The sequence below is a fragment of the Heterodontus francisci genome, chromosome 5 (assembly GCF_036365525.1).
Source record: "Heterodontus francisci isolate sHetFra1 chromosome 5, sHetFra1.hap1, whole genome shotgun sequence".
Lineage (NCBI taxonomy): Eukaryota > Metazoa > Chordata > Chondrichthyes > Heterodontiformes > Heterodontidae > Heterodontus > Heterodontus francisci.
Window position 1 is genome coordinate 132,665,881 of NC_090375.1, and position 21,919 is coordinate 132,687,799.

General features: G+C 43.5%; 2 protein-coding genes across 13 annotated transcripts in view; one reads left to right on the forward strand and one right to left on the reverse strand.

Moving 5' to 3' along the window:
- Positions 1-20,842, reverse strand: part of LOC137370056 (band 4.1-like protein 3) — a 384,274-nt gene extending 363,432 nt beyond the window's left edge. The window contains exon 1 of the mRNA XM_068032108.1: positions 20,579-20,842. The gene's annotated coding sequence lies outside the window, so the exon portion shown is untranslated. The remainder of the gene's footprint in view (positions 1-20,578) is intronic.
- The window catches only part of LOC137370057 (uncharacterized), a 98,886-nt gene that overhangs the window by 15,704 nt on the left and 61,263 nt on the right, over positions 1-21,919 (forward strand). For 4 of the 12 annotated variants that reach the window (XM_068032110.1, XM_068032121.1, XM_068032114.1 and 1 more), the window contains exon 1: positions 21,035-21,908. The exons of 3 other annotated variants lie outside the window; for them this stretch is intronic. The gene's annotated coding sequence lies outside the window, so the exon portion shown is untranslated. 5 more of the 12 variants (XM_068032122.1, XM_068032118.1, XM_068032112.1 and 2 more) reach the window with 5 other exon arrangements.

Consider the following 21,919-nt stretch of genomic DNA (forward strand, 5'->3'; position numbering starts at 1 on the left):
GCATTTACCCTCTGAAACGCAAAGACACCCTTTGAGCAATTTACAGAGCACTGTTCCTACAAGCTCTTAGTTGCCAAGAGCAATATCCCTCAAATATGTCTTCTGTCACTAAGATTTATTCATCTCTCAACAAAGGGACACATGGTGGATGCCCCTCCATATTTCTTTCAGGCAGCAATATAATTAACTAGTTTTTCTCCTTCCAAATTATAAATTATCATGCCAGAAACTGATTTCTGTGATGACGCAATATTATAGATAGATCAAGTAAATAGAAACTCTGACACCCATACTTACACTTGCCTTGTGTGGAAAGCCACATAATTTTCTCCTTTATTGGTAATCTAAGCAGTTTTAAGATTGTTTAGGATCAGAACTGATCTGAAACAAGTTATCGTGGCAGGGGTGGAAACTGGCTGGGGCATCGCGATTATGTAGGTCCATTTTTTGCGATGCAGGTAGCGTGCAAACTTGGTGCTGCACGCTCATTATAATGATAGTAGCACAAAGTCCAGTCCTAAATGTGCTGCTGAATGGCTGCAGACTTCAGCAGGGAGTCCAGGTTTGTGTGAGGCTAGCACCACTCAAAGCTAGCCAGCATAGCTTGGAGTCAGCCTGCACCTCTTAAAGGGGAGGTGCATTCTGGTTGCCGCAGGTGATGGAAGTGACTGGCTAAGAGTTTCTGAGCAGGAAGAACAGTACAAATGGTGCAAAAAGGCCAAGAGTATGCTCCAAGTTTCTGTGAAGCAGCACTGGAGGCCTTGGTGCAGGAGGTGAGAGGTCCTCTATCCACAAGCAGCCAGGAGGCCTCCAAACAGACACTGAGCAGATGGCCATCACTGTCAATGCCAGCGGTGCAGCCCTGAGGACCTGCATGCAGTGCAGGAAGAAGTTTAATGCCTTCACACGAGTGGCCAAGGTCAGTGAATGCATATTCAAATGCTGTTCTTTTTACAAATGAACCACTAGCCTCACACTGCTGTTCAACACATGCCCTTCACTGACCAACCAGCAATCTCTATCAAGCACAATTCATATTTTCAATTCATAACTACACCTGACTTCACACACTTAGCATTGCTGCAAGCTTCACACCCACATCTCACAGCTTGCACACACTACCAGCTATTCATCTATGACAGGCACATTACCCAAACACATTGCAGCCCATTCACTGATACATTTTCCTTTCTCTTGCAGGACAAGCGGCAACATCTACAGGCAGGGGACAGGCACAGCTACATGTCCTCACCTCTGAGGAGGAGACAGGGGTTTCCATCATTGGAGTGACTACATCAGAGGCATTGGGCAGTGGTGTGGCTGAAAACAGACAATGAGTCTGGTAATACCTACTCTCTCACACCCCACAACCTCTTTTGATATACAAGGTGCAGATGGACTAAGCATCCACTTCTTACTTTCTCTCCTGCCTTCCCTCAGCACATTCCTATGCTTGCAACTTTCTCCTTTTGATACCCAAGAACTGCCACCTGATCAAGCATTGGTGGAAGAGCATGAAGTGAAAGAGGAGCAGGACAATGATGATGAAGAAACAAACAGTCACTTGATTTCATCCTCACAACCACTAGCTTAGATACTGGCACTGAGCGTGCTTTAAAAGGTAGCATAGAGATGGGATCTGCACATGGTGAGTTACCAGCATTGCGGCCAGGGCAGGGGAAAAAAGACAGCGTTGGTGCCAATCCCAGAATGGCACAGTCATGAGTTCTGCTGCAGAGGATTCAGATAATTTACTTTGATGGGATAGCATACAGAAAAAGACTCCTGGGTATGCACAACGAAATGCTTGGTGCATTGTTAGGCCTGCCAGACACCGTGCTGTCACTGTCGAGGAGTATGGAGGAGTCCAGCTCCAATTTGGCACAGGGCTTTGTGTAGAACCTGGAACCATCCTTTCCAGTGTGGAAGCGGTGACAAACTCTGACTTGCAGATCTGACCATGATGCAGCATCTGATGGCCGATGTCTCAGCTTCCACTGCAGCACAAGCAGGAGCCACCCAATGTCGGAGTGCTGGAATGGAAGCTCATACTGAGGCCATGAAATCTCAGCTTGTTGCACTGCAGGCTCAGACTGCTGCCATCATGGCATGGATACCAGTGCTCAAATAGGCTCACAGTAATCTAACAACTTATCCTCCAACAGATTACTAGAATTACTGTGGCACTGACTTGGGGGAGTGTCAGTGGCTCCAGGGAGCAAAACCTGCTGTCCTTTCTTAGGATGATGGCATTCATCCTTGCACCCCTGCCACTTAGCCAGTGTCCTTGCTATTGCCTGTCAGCCAACCAGCTCAGAATGCTGTTGCCTGTGCCAAGGTAGCGCAGTCTGAAATTGGGCCTTCTAGGACCAGAGCTGTTTCAGGTTGTCCTGCAAGGTTATCTGCAGTCTCCCTCACAAAGTCAGAAGATTTCCACCAGCCATGTTGCAGCCATTGGAGCAGCACTGTGTAGGAGCAATAGGCCAGGTAAAAGGTACCCACAAGAAAGGCACTAAAGGAATGCACAAAAAGATAATTGTGTGGAATATTGGATGACTTATTTGATGAAATTGATTTGGATTTTTTTTGTGGTGGCTTTTATTTCAACATTGTGACCAAGAGGGCACTATGATGGTCAGTGACAGAGGGAAGGTAAGACTGTTGCAGAGCGTGGATTTCAGGTTGTGTTCAATGGAACTGCAGTTGGATGAGGCGATCAGAGTGCCTGGCTGGAAAGGGGATGTGATGGTTGCCTTCTCCCTTCCTCCTGCTTCTGAGCTGCTTGCTGTATCCCTGGTGATAAGGGCTGTGCCCTCTTGATGGCAGGGTGGTGGAGGATACAGCAGACCACAATGAATCAGCACACATATGCCGGCCAATTACTGCAGGGTTCTCTAGAGCACTCCAGGCTGTTGAACCATTGCTTGAGCATCCCAATGATCTGCTTGATGATGATTTGTGTGGAAGCTTGGCTCTCATACATGTTGGCCACGTGTAGTTGGGTTGTGCAGTGGAGATGAGACAGCTGTTAAGCAAATAGCTGCTGTCGCCCAACAACCGTGAGGGATCAACAGACTGGCACAGAATTAGAATTAGAATATTACAGCGTAGTACAGGCCCTTCGGCCCTCGATGTTGCGCCGATCATCTGACCTACACTATTCCATTTACATCCATATGTCTATCCAATGACCACTTAAATGCCCTTAAAGTTGGCGAGTCTACTACTGTTGCAGGCAGGGCGTTCCACGCCCCTACTACTCTCTGCGTAAAGAAACTACCTCTGACATCTGTCCTATATCTTTCACCCCTCAACTTAAAGCTATGTCCCCTCGTGTTTGCCATCCTCATCCGAGGAAAAAGACTCTCACTATCCACCCTATCTAACCCTCTGATTATCTTGTATGTCTCTATTAAGTCACCTCTCCTCCTCCTTCTCTCTAACGAAAACAACCCCAAGTCCCTCAGCCTTTCCTCGTAAGACCTTCCTTCCATACCAGGCAACATCCTAGTAAATCTCCTCTGCACCCTTTCCAAAGCTTCGACATCCTTCCTATAATGCGGTGACCAGAACTGCACGCAATACTCCAGGTGCGGCCTCACCAGAGTTTTGTACAGCTGCATCATGACCCCGTGGCTCTGAAACTCGATCCCCCTACTAATAAAGGCTAACACACCATATGCCTTCTTAACAGCCCTATTAACCTGGGTAGCAACTTTCAGGGATTTATGTACCTGGATACCAAGATCTCTCTGCTCATCTACACTACCAAGAATCTTCCCATTAGCCCAGTACTCTGCATTGCTGTTACTCCTTCCAAAGTGAATCACCTCACACTTCTCCGCATTAAACTCCATTTGCCATCTCTCAGCCCAGCTCTGCAGCCTATCTATGTCCCTCTGTACCCTACAACACCCTTCGACACTATCCACAACTCCACCGACCTTCGTGTCATCCGCAAATTTACTAACCCACCCTTCTACACCCTCATCCAGGTCGTTTATAAAAATGACAAACAGCAGTGGCCCCAAAACAGAACCTTGCGGTACACCACTAGTAACTAAACTCCAGGATGAACATTTGCCATCAACCACCACCCTCTGTCTTCTTTCAGCTAGCCAATTTCTGATCCAAAGCTCTAAATCACCTTCAACCCCATACTTGCGTATTTTCTGCAATAGCCTACCGTGGGGAACCTTATCAAACGCCTTACTGAAATCCATATACACCACATCCACGGCTTTACCCTCATCCACCTGTTTGGTCACCTTCTCGAAAAACTCAATAAGGTTTGTGAGGCACGACCTACCTTTCACAAAACCGTGCTGACTATCGCAAATGAACTTATTCTTTTCAAGATGATTATAAATCCTGTCTCTTATAACCTTTTCCAACATTTTACCCACAACCGAAGTAAGGCTCACAGGTCTATAATTACCAGGGCTGTCTCTACTCCCCTTCTTGAACAAGGGGACAACATTTGCTATCCTCCAGTCCTCCGGCACTACTCCTGTCGACAATGACGACTTGAAGATCAACAACAACGGCTCTGCAATCTCCTCCCTGGCTTCCCAGAGAATCCTAGGATAAATCCCATCTGGCCCAGGGGACTTATCTATTTTCACTCTTTCCAAAATTGCTAACACCTCCTCCTTGTGAATCTCAATCCCATCTAGCCTAGTAGCCTGAATCTCAGTATTCTCCTCGGCAACATTTTCTTTCTCTACTGTAAATACTGACGAAAAATATTCATTTAACGCTTCCCCTATCTCCTCTGATTCCGCACACAACTTTCCACTACTATCCTTGATTGGCCCTGTTCTAACTCTTATCATTCGTTTATTCCTGATATACCTATAGAAAGCCTTAGGGTTTTCTTTGATCCTATCCGCCAATGACTTCTCGTGTCCTCTCCTTGCTCTTCTTAGCCCTCCCTTTAGATCCTTCCTGGCTAGCTTGTAACTCTCAAGCGCCCTAACTGAGCCTTCACGTCTCATCCTAACATAAGCCGCCCTCTTCCTCTTGACAAGCGCTTCAACTTCTTGAGTAAACCACGGCTCCCTTGCTCGACAACTTCCTCCCTGCCTGACAGGTACATACTTATCAAGGACACGCATTAGCTGCTCCTTGAATAAGCTCCACATTTCGTTTGTGCCCATCCCCTGCAGTTTCCTTCCCCATCCTACACATCCTAAATCTTGCCTAATCGCGTCATAATTTCCTTTCCCCCAGCTATAATTCTTGCCCTGCGGTATATACCTGTCCCTGCCCATCGCTAAGGTAAACCTAACCGAATTAATGCATAATGACTGCTGCCAGGATTGAGGGCATTCACCTGTATATGATATGCTGAACGATGGTCACAAACCAACTGGACATTGAGATTGGGACCCTTTGCAATTGCAGTATATCTGAGCATTTAGATGCAGTGCCTGCAAAGCCACATGTTTGCAGGCGATGGTACCCTGGACCATGGGGAAGCCCACTATCCTGGGGGTGCCACCTCTACACTCTGCCCGATTCTCTCTGGTTGGAGAGAAGACAATAAACTCCCCTCTCTTGCCTAAAGTGCATCTATCACTTCCCTTCTGCAGCAGTGCATGGCAAACTGGGAGATGTTACAGCTGATACCTGCTCCAGCCTGGAAGGATCCTGATATGAAGACATTCATGGCCAGGGTCACTTTCGCACCCACTGGCAGCTCTGTCCTGAGTGTGCAGGTCTGGTTGCATAAGGTGGCAGATTTCTGTGAGCACCTTCTCTGTACACTGATCCAGGCTGAGGTTGAGGTAAGAGAAATACTCCCCAAAGACTTGGGTTGATAAGACCTCCTTCGGAGAACCCTTCTCCAGCCTCTGAGCAGCTTCTCCTGGCGCAATTTTCTTTACATGGTGCAGGCTAAGGGATGCATTAACTACAACATCCATAGGAGCAAGTGGTTGGACCAGAATTCTTGAAGTCAAAACCAAGGCCTTTTCCACATGCCACAACATTCCCAGTTGACTTCAACTTTAAACAACTCTGCAAACCACCAAGTACTTCTACAACCTCAGACAGAGCCAGTAGAAATTAATCAGCAACTAACCTGAAAGTAGTTGATGATCCCTTTAAATAGCACAGCGCGTGTGGTCCTTCCTGCTGCTGAAAGCATGTTCAGCTTTGTGAGGTTAGGGGAGTCTGTCAGCTGGAGCAGCATGGTCGAAAATGACAGAGCCAGTATCAAATCAGCAATACATGCTGACTGATATGATCTGCTTACTCTGCATACTTCCTGTGCACACTCCAACACCTATGCTACTGACATTAGCAAAATGACACCCAGTGTGGGTCATGCTGGAAGTGTGCACACATAGTGCAGTTGCCATTTTAGAACTGAAATAGCATCCAAAGCCCCAAGATTACAGGGCAACAGAGCCGAATTTTGTGGCCATTCACTTTCATGGAGGTGTGTTCCCCGAGCACCTCTTCAATAAAATAATGTTTGTACCCTCATTTCCCAGTGATTCACCCATAATTCTCTTACTACTTCATTGGCCTTGCTTGTTGAAATTTATATGTAAAAAAAAAATGGGACACATACTGCTTTTAAGTCAGTGAGTCATAACTGTCTCAATTCCATGAAGAAATCTGCAGCGTGGGCTAAATATTCCTTTTACCAGGTTTATCTTACCTTCATTTTGAAAATGTGCAACCTTAATTTCTCCATTGAAGTTTCTTTTTTAGGATCCTGATGGCTCCTAATATCTCAATAATTAATCAATGCATTCTAGCCCCAGTGGTTGAACATTTGGCAATTTAGTGACTGTCTTTTTCACAATAATTCTGTGGTTAGTGACCATCCACTTGATTTGATGTATTTCAAAGGGTCATATTGCTCATCCAGATGTAGCATACATTTATAGGGGAGTCTCACGAGTAGTGATATCTCTAAATAACGATTTAGACTGACATTGGACAATTCATCAAAAAGCTGCCTGCATTACAGAAGCTGATGTCACCCTGCAGAATATGTTTTTTTAAACTCATAATAGTATTTTTAAACTGTGGTTACGTCTATGTTGCAGTGAATAAGTGTTGCAGGAAATGTTAGAAGTCTGGATATTTCTGTGATGCAGCTTATTAATATAAGAGCCATTTTTATCTCAACAATGTGGGGAATTGCTCTGCAAGTTCTGCTATGTTGAATTGACTAAGTGATCATCAGCCTGTTATCCTATGACAGATGCATAATTACATTTCCAGAAGTTAATTAAAATAGACCCAAGTAAAAATGAAAATATGGAGGTTCTCTGACAAATCTAAAGGTCTAACCCTTAGTGTAGAAAAAGACAGCTATCTAAAAGTGTACTAACAAGCTAGAATAGAATCTATTACATTTTATTTCTGGTAACCTGCTGCAGCCTGGAACTCATTTATTTATTGCAGCACAATCATTAATCCTTCGGTGAAGATGACATCATCCATCAGTTGCATGAAATATCCTCAGAAAAGGAACCAGGAACTAGCAATACCAAACAAACATCTAAAGCACCGGTGAGAGCCCCGCATCACCTCCTTTGGGGAAGTCTCGCCACATTACATGCCAATTAGGCACTTAAAACGGACAGCAGCAGGCCTTCCCTGGGTTTAAGAACCCCAGCTACAGAAGTCCTGCCTGGGGAGAGCTACCAGCCAGAGGCCAGCAGCTCTTTAACTGAGCAGCACCAACACAGAGGCAGTGGCTGCTGCCAGTTCTGGACTCACTGGAGGTGCTGGACCCAGGCCAGAGGTGAGTCAAGGTGGGAGGGGGCTTTGCAAGGTGAGAGTTGCAGGGGAGGAAGTTGTGGGGTGTCAGCAGCAAGGGGGATGGCTCTCAGCACACCCCGCTTTCCTGATGCTGGGTCCGTCAATCAGGCAAACAAGTGCTTCAACAAGAGTGGAAACGGGATTGTTTTAGTTTTGGGGCTCCAGAAGCAAATATAGTCAAACCTGTTCCACCATTCATTGAGATCATAGCTGGTCTGTATCTCAACTCCATCTACCCAATTTGACTCCGTAACCCTTAATACCCTTGCCTAACAAAAACTATCAATCTCAATTTTGAAATTTTTAACAGCCTTTTGGAGGAGAGTTTTCCAGATTTCCATTCTCCATTGTGTGAAGAGGGTAAATACAAATACATTTGTTTTTTTCTGCACTAAAAATGTGAAAACTAATTGTCAACAAGCATTGTACCTCCTGAAAATGCAGAGTTTAACTATGACACCAGAACGATAAATCCAGTATAATGTGATCAGTCTTCCCCCAAATCCCTTGCTTCTGAGCTTGCATAAAATGATGAAAATTGAAAGGAGAGCAATAATGGTACCTGATCTGTTCCTCTTTTGATCCATATTTCCACAGCATTAAGATAAAATAAATGTCCATTTATTGGGGGGGAAAACTTTCAGCTTCGTTGCCTGGGGGTATCCTGGCAGAGCAGATTACCTACCCTTTATAGAACTTTCCCTATTTTCAGTCTATCAATTTCAATGAAAATAAAGATTAAGCGGTGATTCCATAAAAGTTCCATACATGTTCGGTAAGGTTACGACTCTAGTGACGACGTTGAAAATGACCCGAGTGTCTTTGAAAACAGGAAGGAGGGTATGGTTACATACCAAACTACTTACAAGAATTAAACATCTGTAGATCAAACCCACACAAGTGCAAAGGTTTCCTTCCCATATTTGCATAAATGAAAATAAGGCACAAATAAGTGAAAATTGAGGACTTTTGTCACCCAGACACGCACATATTTTCTCTTTATAAATATACCCAGCGTGTTTTTAAAGTTCTTGTGCAACTTTAAACTTTGGTAATATTGGTTGTACCCATGACAGAAGGAAACTATAAATGACATATGAAAACATAATTCATAAAGCTTTTTGATAATGTTGCTAATGCTGTGTTAATTCTCCTGGATTGAAAATGGCAACAGTAAAACATGGCAGTGGTTAGCACTGCAGCCTTACAGCTCCAGGGACCCGGGCTCGATTCTGGGTACTGCCTGTGCGGAGTTTGTAAGTTCTCCCTGTGACTGCGTGGGTTTTTGCCGGGTGCTCTGGTTTCCTCCCACAGCCAAAGACTTGCAGGTGATAGGTAAATTGGCCATTGTAAATTGCCCCTAGTGTAGGTAGGTGGTAGGGAATATGGGACTACTGTAGAGTTAGTATAAATGGGTGGTTGTTGGTCGGCACAGACTCGGTGGGCTGAAGGGCCTGTTTCAGTGCTGTATCAGTAAATAAACATTTCAGGTCAATGACCTTTCATCAAAACCTTTTTTGTGGTTTTGACAAAGCTGAATCTCTCAATGGGATCACTGTTTGGTAATTGCTTCCAACTATTTATTATTCTCTGTTACACAATGCCAGGACAAGTGAAGACAGAAAATACTAAGGTCAGTGACGTTTGTGGAGCGAGAAACTGTTCCTGCTGAGTGTTTTCAGAATTTTCTAACTTTTATTTCAGATTAACAACAGTATTTTGCACTGATGTCAGGACTAAAAAATATGCAAGGTTATCAAAATTGCATTTGCAGCTTCAAACAACAACCTGAAATGTCAAAGATGTAAAAATAGTTGTTTCTTGCCATTTATTTAAACCTATTAAGTGACTGTTTTCAGAACAATTGTGCACCATGGTATATACAATTAAATTGGGTATTACTGTAAATATACTTTGAGGAATGAGAATATACTTCTCAATGTATAATTCTTATGAATAATTGAAATGGATATAATTAAATTCCTAATCCAACTAGTCTGATATCCTTTGATTCTGCCTCCCATTGAGCTGGTGCAAAAATTGGTTGAAAATTTGTTTTCTTCAGAACCAAACATCAGAGGTCTAATGTAAAGGCATTTACATTTTAATTATTAAAGAGCCGACAATTGTCAGGTTTTTTCCCCCAATCAGTAAAAACTAACCAATCAAAAAGGTGGCACTTGGATATATACAGAGAAATGATTTCCTCAATCTCAGTGGTGCAAGCAGGCAGTGAAAATGCAGCTCTCAATTCACATTGCTATGAAAATACAGTGGACATTGGGCACAGTATAAAAAGTGGCGTAAAACACTTGACTCACTGCAGTAACCTTTGAAATGATGAGTTGAGCACCATAGTTCTCCCCTTTTGATGAAATGTGCATTGTCATGCAGACCCCTACATGCCAAGAATGAGGCATATTAATTTAGTCATATGAATATTGCTTTTAAACTGTTGCTGGAGTGAAGAAATGACTTGTTTGAAGATTACCAGACACTTGGCTGGATGAACATTTGCATACAAAGCAATAGTGCTTGGAGAGACAAAAGAATTACTCCCTGATCCAATTAACTCAAATGGATTTTGATCACCAGACATTAAAAGGTGTAAGGAAGCACATTCCAGGGACTGCTAAAATAATACAATCCACAAAGCCAGGACTGTTTAAACCAGCTGGTCACATGACTAACAGCTGTTCCAGGTTTTTGGAACTAGCCACAGGGCAGTTTGCAAGTAAAGCTGGAACAAGGAAGCCTCTTGCCTGGCTGGCTCTCTCTCACTTTCTCCCAAGCCACTGGACCCACAGAAGACACGTAAATCTCAACAGAAAAGACTGCGACATCAAAACAAGTTGAAACATGAACTGGGCCCCAACAAATTGCACGACTTACTGGCAACCAAAGACTCCACCTTGAACTTAAAGGACTAATTATAATTCTGATATTGCCTCCAACTTTTCCTTTATTCTTTTCTACTAATTCTGTCTCTATCTATGTGTGTTTATTGCGTATGCATGCAAGCCTGTTCACATTGCATATTTTTAGTCGTTAACTGGATTAGAGTTCAAGAATAATAAACTTCCACCTTTCTTGTTTAACTCTAAGGAAACTTGTCTGATTTCTTTGCCTTACAATTGGAGCAGTGAACAAGGATTCACTGAGGGGGAGCTAAAAACACACTGTTAAATTAAATCCTGTTATGGTTAAACCAGGCAAAGGCTGAGAAGGAACCCCTAGACCCTTTCTCACCTGGTCTTAACAGTATAATGTAATTCAAAGTCATCCTTTTGAGAGAAGTGCACTTCAAAGGTATTTGGGTTCATTTCGATCATGTAATCTCTAGATGTTTTTGTTGTTTACAACTCAGATATGACATTCGTAAGGCAATGGGAAAAATGCTTCTTATCCAAGTAAGCCAGACCGGAAATTCTTAGTTTGGAAATGCCTGCATTTCATATCTAAAACATTTGCTTAACTTGGGCAAACATGGTGAAGCCAGTATCTGTAATGGCTGGTATGGGAACAGAATTAAACAGGCAGTGTTTTTGAAAGTGAAAGTTTTCTTCCAAACTTAATAAAAATGTTAGTTGCATATAACAGTACCACAACTCCAGTCACTATTTGAAGGCCAGGTTTGAAATATTCTTTTGTATATCCAAGGTGTGGTGTGTATATTGATTGGATTGCAAAGAAGCAAGCTCTTTATATCCAAATGCCAGAGCCAGGTTCAGTGGGATATGTGCCAATCCTGTGGTCATGGCAAGGACTTAAAGTCCTGGCTTAACAGTTGTCTAGTGACAAACAACTAACCTCCTTGGAAAAGGAAACAAAACCAAACCAACTCTCTCTTGGGCCAGTTAGTTCCAAGATGACATGCCTAGTGAAGAGAGATTGAAACCAACCCAATGGCAAATGAAGTAATCTGTTATCGGAGCCAGGCAGGTCCATAGTACTCCAGACTACAGTGATGATTGACAAGCTAGAGGGATAGTGGGTCGTCTTCCACTCACCTCCCTGCAAGCTATAGACCTAATGAGTATTTGAATAAATGCACTTCAAGCTGGTAACTTTAAACTGCCAGTTTCAGTTTGGCTTAGTTGGTAGCAGTCTCATCTTTGAATTAAAAGGTTGTGGGTTCAAGTCCCACTGCAGAGACTTGAGCACAAAATCTAAGCTAACACCCCAGCACCGTACTGGGTAAGTTCTGCACTGTTGAAGATGCCATCTTTAAGAAGAGATCTTAAACTGAGGCTCTGGCTACCCCCTCAGGTGGATGCAAAATATGCCATGGCACAATTTTCAAGAAGAGCAGGGAAGTTAACACAATGTGCTGACGAATACTTATCCCTCGACCAACATCAATAAAACACTGGTCATTGTCACTTTGCTGTTTGTGGGGCCTTGCTCTGCACAAATTGGCTGTCCTGTTGCCTGCATGAAGAAAAGTGATCACACTTCAAAAAGTATTTCACTGGCTGTAAAGTGCTTTAGGACATCCTGAGGTGAAATGCACTACCTGTGGGCCTCGTCTTTCCAGCAAGCATGGTTATATTTCTAAGCATGGAATACTCAACAACCACCATCTTTATGATTTACATAGTCTTAGTTCAAATTATCCCCTGATATTCTTGGTGCCTTTTCTTCAAGCACCTCATTAACTCTGTAGTAGTGAACAATACCTGGTGTCTACTCATCATTGGGAGATTGTGGGTATCTTTACAGGTTTTCTTACCAAGCAAGTCTTTTTTTAAGCTGCATGGTTTTAGCTATCTAAACTCCGAGCAGTACGATATGCACATTTGTGCCAAAGCAGGTTTTGGGACAATCTGTGTCTATGTTCTCTAGGCAAGTCCCTTTGGAAGAGAGGGTGCAGTCTATATTAGCCAAGTAGAGACTCTACATATTGTTTTCACAGTAATTTAATTTGAGACTAAAGATGGCTCTTTAATGAATCAATCCATTTTAAACCATAAATTTAGTAATTAAATCACTTGTGTTAAGGCTTACAACTCTCACTTTGAAACATAAGCCTTTACTTTATATTTGTCAATCTGGATTGATGTAAAAGTGTGTCTGCTTAATATAGCAACATGAAATCATGGGGGTAAAGTTTTTTAAAATGGACTTTGTAGATCAGGTACCCAGGGAATGTGTCTACAAGAGATTAGGTCATGAAGATGCCATCTTTGAGAAGAGATCTTGAACTGAGGCTCTGGCTACCCTCTCAGGTGGATGCAAAATATGCCATGGCACAATTTTCAAGAGCAGTGTGCTGGAATTATTGCTGTTCATCCTCTTGATTTATGATTTGGATGATGTCATTAACGGAACGATTAACAGGTTTGTCAGTGACACTGATAAGTTTAGATAAAATTAGGGAAATGGACCTGCATGTGACAGATGTCCTGCAAAATGGATAAGTTAAGTGTAATGTACTTGAGTCTGGGGATCTCCAGGCATATATATGCAGTGCTGCAGATTAGGAGTGGGGCCTAAGAATAAATCACTGTAGATCCACAGGCAGTGTGATGAGGCCATTGGGAGGACAGACAGAGTTTTGGGATGCATCAGCAGGATAGTATAAGCTTACCTACCTCCATCAGGATCAACATTTACCTCCTAGTTGTCCTCGACATGTATGACTACACGACCACTTATTCTGTCCTTGCCGAAAGCTCTTGCATGTTAAGTTTGTTGCCATCCTCTGGCGTTATCTTTGTTTCTGATGACCCAGTTGGCTGGCATCCTTTCATCTATGAAAGATGTTGGACACGCAGCAAACAACCCATTTAGGTCTTTTCTTGGTGCACCTTTGATGGCTGTGCAGGCCAATCTTTGAGGGGTAGGTTCTGCCAGAAATGAAGCTGCCAAGTGAGTTGTTGTTTTCAGCGTTGGTGCCTGTTGCCTAGCTACTGGTCATCATGAAGTGCATGCCAATCCACAGGATGTGTTGCCATTTCTCTCTTGCCAGCTAGTGACTCCCAGATGCAAGTGTCGAAATTTAGGACTTTCACGTCACACTTGCAAGCATCCTTGAAGCGGAGCTTTGGGCACTCCACTGATTGCCTAGCCCCAGCTACCTCACCATACAGAAAGTCCTTGGGTATGCCACCATCTTCCATCCAGCAAATGTGCCCGATCTGCCGAAGCCACCTCTGTTTGAGAGGACTGCCGCATTTGTGATTTTGCCCTGCCAGGATATACCCATATTGTGCTACAGACAGTGAAGATGGAAATTATTGAGCTTCTTTTCCTCGTAGCTGTAAGTCATCCATGTTCCACAACCATACAGCAAGGTGCTGAGAACACAGGCCTTATAAACCATCAGCTTGGTCCTAAGGGTCAGCTTGATATTATCCCATGCACGTTCACAAGTCAACCAAAGGTGGTAGCTGCTTTCCCTATGTCTATAACGCACCCATCATATCATAGTTTCTACTGTCACAATAGCTTCCAGATCTGTCATCACATTTCTAGTATTTATATAAGCAGTGACATTCACTAACTGGTTTTCAGTTTTGAATACCGGGCAGAGCAACTACTCCTTGGAGGAATGCATTAAGAATCAAGCCTATGGCATTCCGGGAGATTTGACACACAGAAAAAAGGAGTAGAAATGCATTAGTTACAGGGGATTTGGTAGTTAGGGAAATACAGACCGTTTTCTATAACCACAGACTTGATTCCTGAATTATATCTTGCCTCCCTGGTGCAGGACTTTCAATGAGAAGTCATGATCCATGTTGGAACCGATGACAGAGATAGGAAAAGTGTCGAGATCCTTTTGGCAGAGTTCAAGGAGCTAGGAAAAAAAAGATTAAAAAGCAGGACCTCAAAAAGGTAGTCATCTCAAGATTACCCCCAGTGCCACTTGGTGTAGAAACAGCGAAATAGTGCAGGTAGATGTGGTTGGAGAAATGGTGCAGGATGGAGGGTTTCACATTCTTAGGGCATTGGGATTGGTTTTGGGGGAAGGGATACCTGTACAAGAGTTGCACCTGAACAAAACCAGGACCAAAGTTCTCGGTGAGAGGCTAACTAGTACTGTTGGGGAAGGGTTTAAACTAGTTTACCTGGGTTGAGGACTGAGGGGGAGGGTGGAAAACAGAAAATAGCAAAGAAAAGCACAATGCAAAAATGAGATCAGAGAAAAAGATATAAACCACAGCAAAATTAGAAATATCTCAATGTGGGGACCCGATTGAGGAAAATAGCACAAGTGATGAAGCTATTAAATTGCATAAATGCCAATGTCTGTATTGTAACTAATAAGACTGGTGATCTGCGGGCACAAATTGCTACATGGAATTATGAGGTGACTGCATTAACAGATACATGGTTCAAGAAAGGCTGGGAATAGGTTCTTAACATTCCCAGTTACCAAATATTAAGCAATAGAGAAGGAAAAAAAGAGGGGAGGTGGCAGTATTCATAGAATGATACAATTCTAAGTAGAAGGGATTTAATAGATGGTTCTAGAACTGAATCTATTTGGCTTGAGGTGAGGAACAGAGGGAGAGTTGTTATATTATTTGGAGTTTTTCAGTAGAGTTCCAAACAGTGAGAATGAGATAAATGAGCAAACTTGTCACCAACTTTCAAAAGTCATGTAACAAAATGTTGTAATATTAGGAGACTTTAATTGCCCTAATGTAATCTGGAAAAAATGTACTGCTTAGGGTATGGAAGAAGAATTTGATATGTATACAAGGGAACTTTCTCAACCAATATGTCTCCAGTCCATCAAGGAAGGAAGCAGTGTTGGATTTGGCTCTGGGAAATAAACTAAGTGGAGTGTGTTACAGTAGGTGATCATCTTGTTCACAGTCACCACATAGTTTGGTTTAAAGTAATTATGGAGAGATTGGAAAATATCAAAGGTAAAAATGCTCAACTGGAGAAGAGCTAATTTCAGTGATTTAAGAAGGGGACTGATTGAAAGAGGTGATTGCAGGGCAAAGCAGTAATGGAGCAATGGAGGATATTCAGGGAAGGCACAGTTTAGGTACAAACTAGGCACATTCCTTTTAAAGCAAAAAGGTAGCACAAGAAAATCTAATGTGCCCTGGATGACAAAAGGAACAAAAGTTAAAACAAAAGAGAAAGGAGGCTTATGGCAAATGTCAGCTGCAAGATTTAGTTAATAACCAGGAAGATTGTGGAAAGAAAAAAGGTAGCCAAGAGAGGTTACAAGACAAGATTAGTAAGTAACATTGAATTGAGCCCTAAAACAAAGTGTAAGCAGTTTACTGGGGAAAAGTTGGGCCTATTAAGGAGTCAAAAGGAAGTCTTCATGTAGAAGCAAAAGTATTAAATGAATACTTTGTATGTGTCTTCACAAAGGAAGATGTGAATATTGCACTAAAAGAGGGAAATTACAGACAGTATAGTAATAGATAGAAAAGTACTAAAAAGATCAGCAACCTGGTCCAGATGGAATGCATCCTGAGAGTGAAAGCGAGGACACATTAGTCACAATCTTTCAATACTCATTGGGTACAGGAGAAGTGCCAGAGGACTCGAGGGTTTCTAACGTTACACCACTATGCAAGAAAGGCAGGAAAGGATAAATCAGGAAACTACAGGCCAGTCAGCCTACCAGTGGAGGGAAGTTATTAGAAACCATTGTCAGGACAAAATAAACTTTCATTTGGAGGGGCACTGGTCAATCATGGAGAGCCATCATGTCAGACTAACTTCATAGAATTCTTTGAGATAACAGAAGATTGATCAAGATAGTGCAGCATATGTTGTATATGTCAATTGCCTTCCAAAAGTCCAACGTGCCACATAGGGAGCTTAAGAAAATGAAAGCCCATGGAATTAAGGGGAATGTGGTGGTGTGGACACAAAATTTGCTCAGTGACCAGAAGCAGAGGATAGTGGTTGATGGATGTTTTTCAGACTGGGAGGTGGTGTTCCCCAAGTATCAGTTTTGGGTCCATTACTCTTTATAAAGATTGCAAACAAGCTAGACTCAGGTGTAGGAGAAACATTATAAAATTTGCAGTTTGCAAGTGGTGCTTGGATTACCCATTGTTCCCAAAGTGGAAACTCAATCCCATTATCGCTTTGCAAAATTTTGGTAGATCTGCTGTATATTGATCATTTTCTGTTTTTGTTTTGCATATAGTTAGCTGAGAGAGTTGGGTAATAGAAGAGAGACAGTTGGATATTGTGATGGGATGACTTTTTTTTTTAGGATTGCTAAGTAAATATGGGCTAAATGACCTTTCTCATCCATAATTTACCTTGCAATCTTGTGATAGAGGATGCCTGCTGCCCCAATCCCCTAGTACGTTTCTGTATTCCTATTTGCAATTCAATATTTTTGTTCTTGCCATCCTACTAATTCTGTTTTTCATCATTTATATAAGCCAATTCTTGTGTAAAGGTATTGAAAATGACTAATTGAAAATACACACAGCAAATAGAGAAAATATATAGAGAAATGGTAGGGTGAATTGAAATAATTTGAAACTCTTCTAGCTTTTCTTCTAGTACAGCACATGCACATATCAGACAGCAATTTGATGCCACTCAATACAGGTGCAGCTTTAGGAACAATACACAATTAACTGCTAAGATAGAATTCAGTTGAAATCAAGAGTCATAAAATGAATTAGAGCTCCTATGTAAATGGGCTTTCATGCCATGTCTAATTCCGGGTCTGTATACTACTACTAGCTCATTTCGAACTTCAGCCTGAATCGGAGTTGTGGCGGGTCGGTTTAGGTCCAGTTCATCCTGCTTTCTCTGGTAGATAGAAAAAGGTGAGAAATGGGGCTGGGAGGGTTAAAACAGGAGACTATAGACCCCCCCAAAAAAAGGAGCGGGAGACGAAAAGAGAGGGAAGCAGGAAAGGGAAGATAAAAAGATCAGTTGTGTCAGAAGGTAGTGGGTGAATCTGGAGAGGGGAGGAGAGCTGGAAAGGAAAAGGCAGTGAGTGAGGGGTGGGAAGGGATAGAGGAGTGAAGAGCGTCACATACTGGGGAAAGAAAGAGAGAACTTTTCAAATGTGTGTGTGTCCTCAGGATGTATTTACACTATAGTGTCGGTGTATAGTAATGTAATTCACATGGATTGTCCACTTTATCTGTAATTGCTTCCTGTCCTGATACTATGCGGGCTATATCTTGGATTCAGGCTAGGCCTTCCCGCCTGATGTATAGATCCAAGTTTAATGTTATTGCAAAGCGCTTCCATCATGCTCAATTGAGGTGTGTGTATTGTTAGCAATATGGGAGGCTGATCGTATTTTGGAGTTGGAGACAGTTTGTAAACCTTGTGTGAACGACTGAATTTTATTGTCCAGAATGATCTGTAAACAAGATGCTCAGAAACGTTGACTTAAAAGATAAAATTTTCTTGTCACAGGATTTTGTTCCATCAAAATTAGGAGTGCCAGGAGGAGATGCTGTGAATGCTGCTTGCCAGCAATGTTCTGATGATGCTACCTCCATTCCTGGCTTCTGCTCCTTGCCCTCTTGCATTAAATGCCTCAATAGGAATTCGGTTTAGTGTATGGAATAATCTTGTGTTTACACCACACTGCCTTAATGCATAAAAATACCAAGAAGTTACAACTTGGAAACAGGCCATTTGACCCTAACAACCAGTACTGATCTTTGACCTCTCCTTAAGCAAATAGTCCGATTCATCTTTAACAGAAGCAGCCCCCTATTTACACCAACTGTTTTCTCTTCAACAGACTTTTTGTGCTGCCATATTTCTGTCTATACAAAAAAATCTTTCTAAGTCTTTTGTGATACACCTTATTGATTGCTTTATGAAAATTCACATATGCTACGTATACTGCCTTTTTAATCAATCCAATAACGTCTTTAAAACTCAACTAAATTTGTCAAAAAAGGCTTGCATTTGCCACCACATGTCTCAAAGCACTTTACAGCCAGTGTAGTACACTTATTGTTGTAATGTAGGAAATGGAACAGCCAATTTGTGTACAGCTGGGTTCCACAAACAGCAATGTGATGAACAGATAATTGTTTTTGTGATGTTGATTGAGGGATAAATATTGGTCAGGACACCAGGGATAACTCTCCTGCTCTTCTTCGAAATAGTGTCATGGGAGCTTTTACATCCACATTACAGGACTGTACATCACTTTAATATTTCGTCTGAAAGACGACCTCCAACAGTGCAGCGCTCCCTCAGCATTGCACTGGAGTGTCAATCTTTTTTGTACTCAAGCCCTAATGTGGGACTTGAACACAGCCTTGTGACTCAGAGGTGAGAGTGCAACCAACTGAGCCACAGCTGACAGACAAACACAAAGCCATTCTGACTCTCCTTCACTAGCTCATACATTTGTAGATGCTCACTAATTTTATCTTGAATTGTATGAATTCTAAGAGTTTGCACACAGTTGACTGACTTTGCTAAACCTGATTGCCAGGGTGGAGTGGGTTGGGGTTTGGTGGATGCAGTGTGAGAGGGGGAAGGGGTCTTCCCAGTGCCAGGATTTAGTGAGATTGGCAGGTTTGCATTCTTTTGGCTGCCAAGAACTGTGCTGCAAGAGACAGATGTGCAAACACTCCACTGACGTTAATTTTAAAAGGACTGTACAAGATCCTAGTGTACCATGTCTGGTCTTGAGTGATCCAAATGAGCTGCTTTCCACTGGACTCTGAACTGGCAGCCAAGTGCTTTCCACATATTGACCATGCTTAGAATAATGCTGAAAGAGATCTAGGAATCTTAGTAGACTCAACTTTCAGCATGTTTATGCAATTGACAAAAGTGAATAGAATTTTAATCAATGTAGCAAAAATAGGATACAAATCAAAGGAGGCTACATGCAAACTATACAATATTCTGGTCAGACTGCACCTTGTGTTTGTAACAGTTTTGATCCCTGAGACACAATCATTTGATGTAGTGCAGAGTAAAGACTATACCTAGTGTCTATAAGCTGAGAAGATACAGTAAGAATGTTTTGGAAAGGAGTTTTCTGTGAGGTGATCTTAGGTTGTAAATGATATGAAAAATTACTTTAAAATAAATTAAAAGTAGGACATTATCTTGTAAAATTAGTCACTGCATGACAACCTACTGGAAATCCTTGAAGATTTTGCTGCTACTGATGCAGTCTTTTTAGTGTCAGGTGTTTAGGCTGTGGCAATACTATGACCAAGGGAAGAACTGGTCTTCCTGACTGCCAGTCAAAAAAAAGTGATATTTTTGCCTTCATCTGGATGCCCTCTGTAGGTGCTAGCAGCTGAGGATCAAAGTGAAGGTGGCTGTAATCAGGCCTGTAAGGTTCGAGTAAGACTGACTCAATTTGGTTTTAAAAGTAACCTATTTGAATTCACAGTATCTCAATCTGAAAAAGAAACATAGAGCAGAATTTTACTGGCCCCCAGGTGGCGGGCTGGGAGATGGGGGTGCCGTGTCAGGATGGCTTCTTGGCACGGTCCCACTATTGGGGTGTTTTCCCAGCGGTGGGTTGGGATATGGATTAGCTGCCCACTCCAAAGAGGTGGGCAGCCGATTTGCATACTTAACGGCCCTATTAAGGTCCATTTTGCAGGGCCATTGGCATTTTGTTGTTGGCAGTGTGGACTCCCGCTGCATGGGGAAGCCACCAGCTTAATGGAGGTGGCCTCCCTGTGGCAACCACGGGGTGGTGGGGGGGGGAAATAATCAGAGCTAAAGAGGGGGCCTATGGGCAGGTAAGGCAGCCCCTGTGGCCCCAATCATTTCCCCCCCACCCCGAGAGTGGTTTCCCCTCTGACCCTCAGCCCCATGATTTTTTTTCCCCCCCACTCACCTGGCAGCTCCTGAGGTCTCCGAGCTGCTTCAGTGACGACCACTTCGCCCAGTGGTGCTGTTAAGGCTTTGGAACTGTCGATCTCTGGGCTGTTAGCATGGAGAACCTGCCCGCTGTCCTTAATTCGATGGTGGGCCCCCAGGGGGTCAATTAGGCCGTCTGTGGTAAAATTACTGAGCTGGTCCCACAGCCTGCAAGCGTGGGCTTGGAACCCACTTCTTGCTCTGACGTCAGGGTTCCAAAGCTTGTGGTAAAATTCAGGCCATGGTTTCACATGTTTAAATGAGTATGCAACCTAATATTTGCCTGATGTCCAAAGTCTGAAGTAATGTGTAACGTAATAGTTGAAATGTAACAGCATGCAGACCAAATCTGAACACTGAAGCAGTCCGTGTAGAAATGCAGCAAGACCTGGACAATATCCAGGTTTGGGCTGATAAGTGACAAGTAACATCTTTGACCGCCGGTCCATCGGGCGGTGGTCTGCACGGAGTGTCCTCGGGGCCCTGCGGGAGGGGGAGACGGTGGATCCTGTCGGATGGTTCCCCGGGCGGACCGTCAGGGTCATTTGGCGGAGTGCCTCATCGCCAGAGCTTTCGAGCAGGCGCCGGGACGTGGCTTGGCTGGTGGTGGGGGGGGCCCTGCCCGTCGGATCCTTCGTGCACACCCGAAGTCTTGCCCCCGCGGTGGCTGTGGTGGGGAAGAGACGGTTGCCCACCTCCTCCTGGAATGTGTCTTTGCAAAGCAGGTGCTCAGAAGAAGTGAGTGAAGATGACACTGACTCTGAGAAGGACATTGGGAGATTCAACCCATTGCAGCTGGGAAATTTACATTCCAGAAAATGGTGGGCGGCAGTCTCTTCCCCACCACAGCCACCTCGAGGGCCTTGTGTGGAGTGGGTGAGACTCCAGGCGTGAGACTCTGGGCGTGCAGGAGGGATCTGGCGGGGAGGGCTCTTCTCACCACCGGCCGGGCTGCGTCTTGGTGCTTGTTTGGAGGTTCTGGTGGTGGGGCATCCTGACAGGTGGCTTTGGCAGTCTGCTCGGGGAGCCGTCTGGCGGGATCCGCCGTCTCCTTTTCCCGTGGGGCCTTGGGGACATTCCGTGCAGGCCACTGCCTGATGGATTGGTGGTCAAAGGTGTTTTTCTGCAGAAACTTTTCCACGAAGGATAGGTGGTACGGCACGGTCCAACTGGATGGAGCGTTCCGCGGCAATGTGACCAGGCCCATCCTTCACAACACCAGGGACAGATAGAACCTTAGCACGTAGTGACAATTGGTGTTTGCGTACTGGGGATCTACGCACAGCTTGATGCAGCTGCACACTAAGGTGGTCATCAG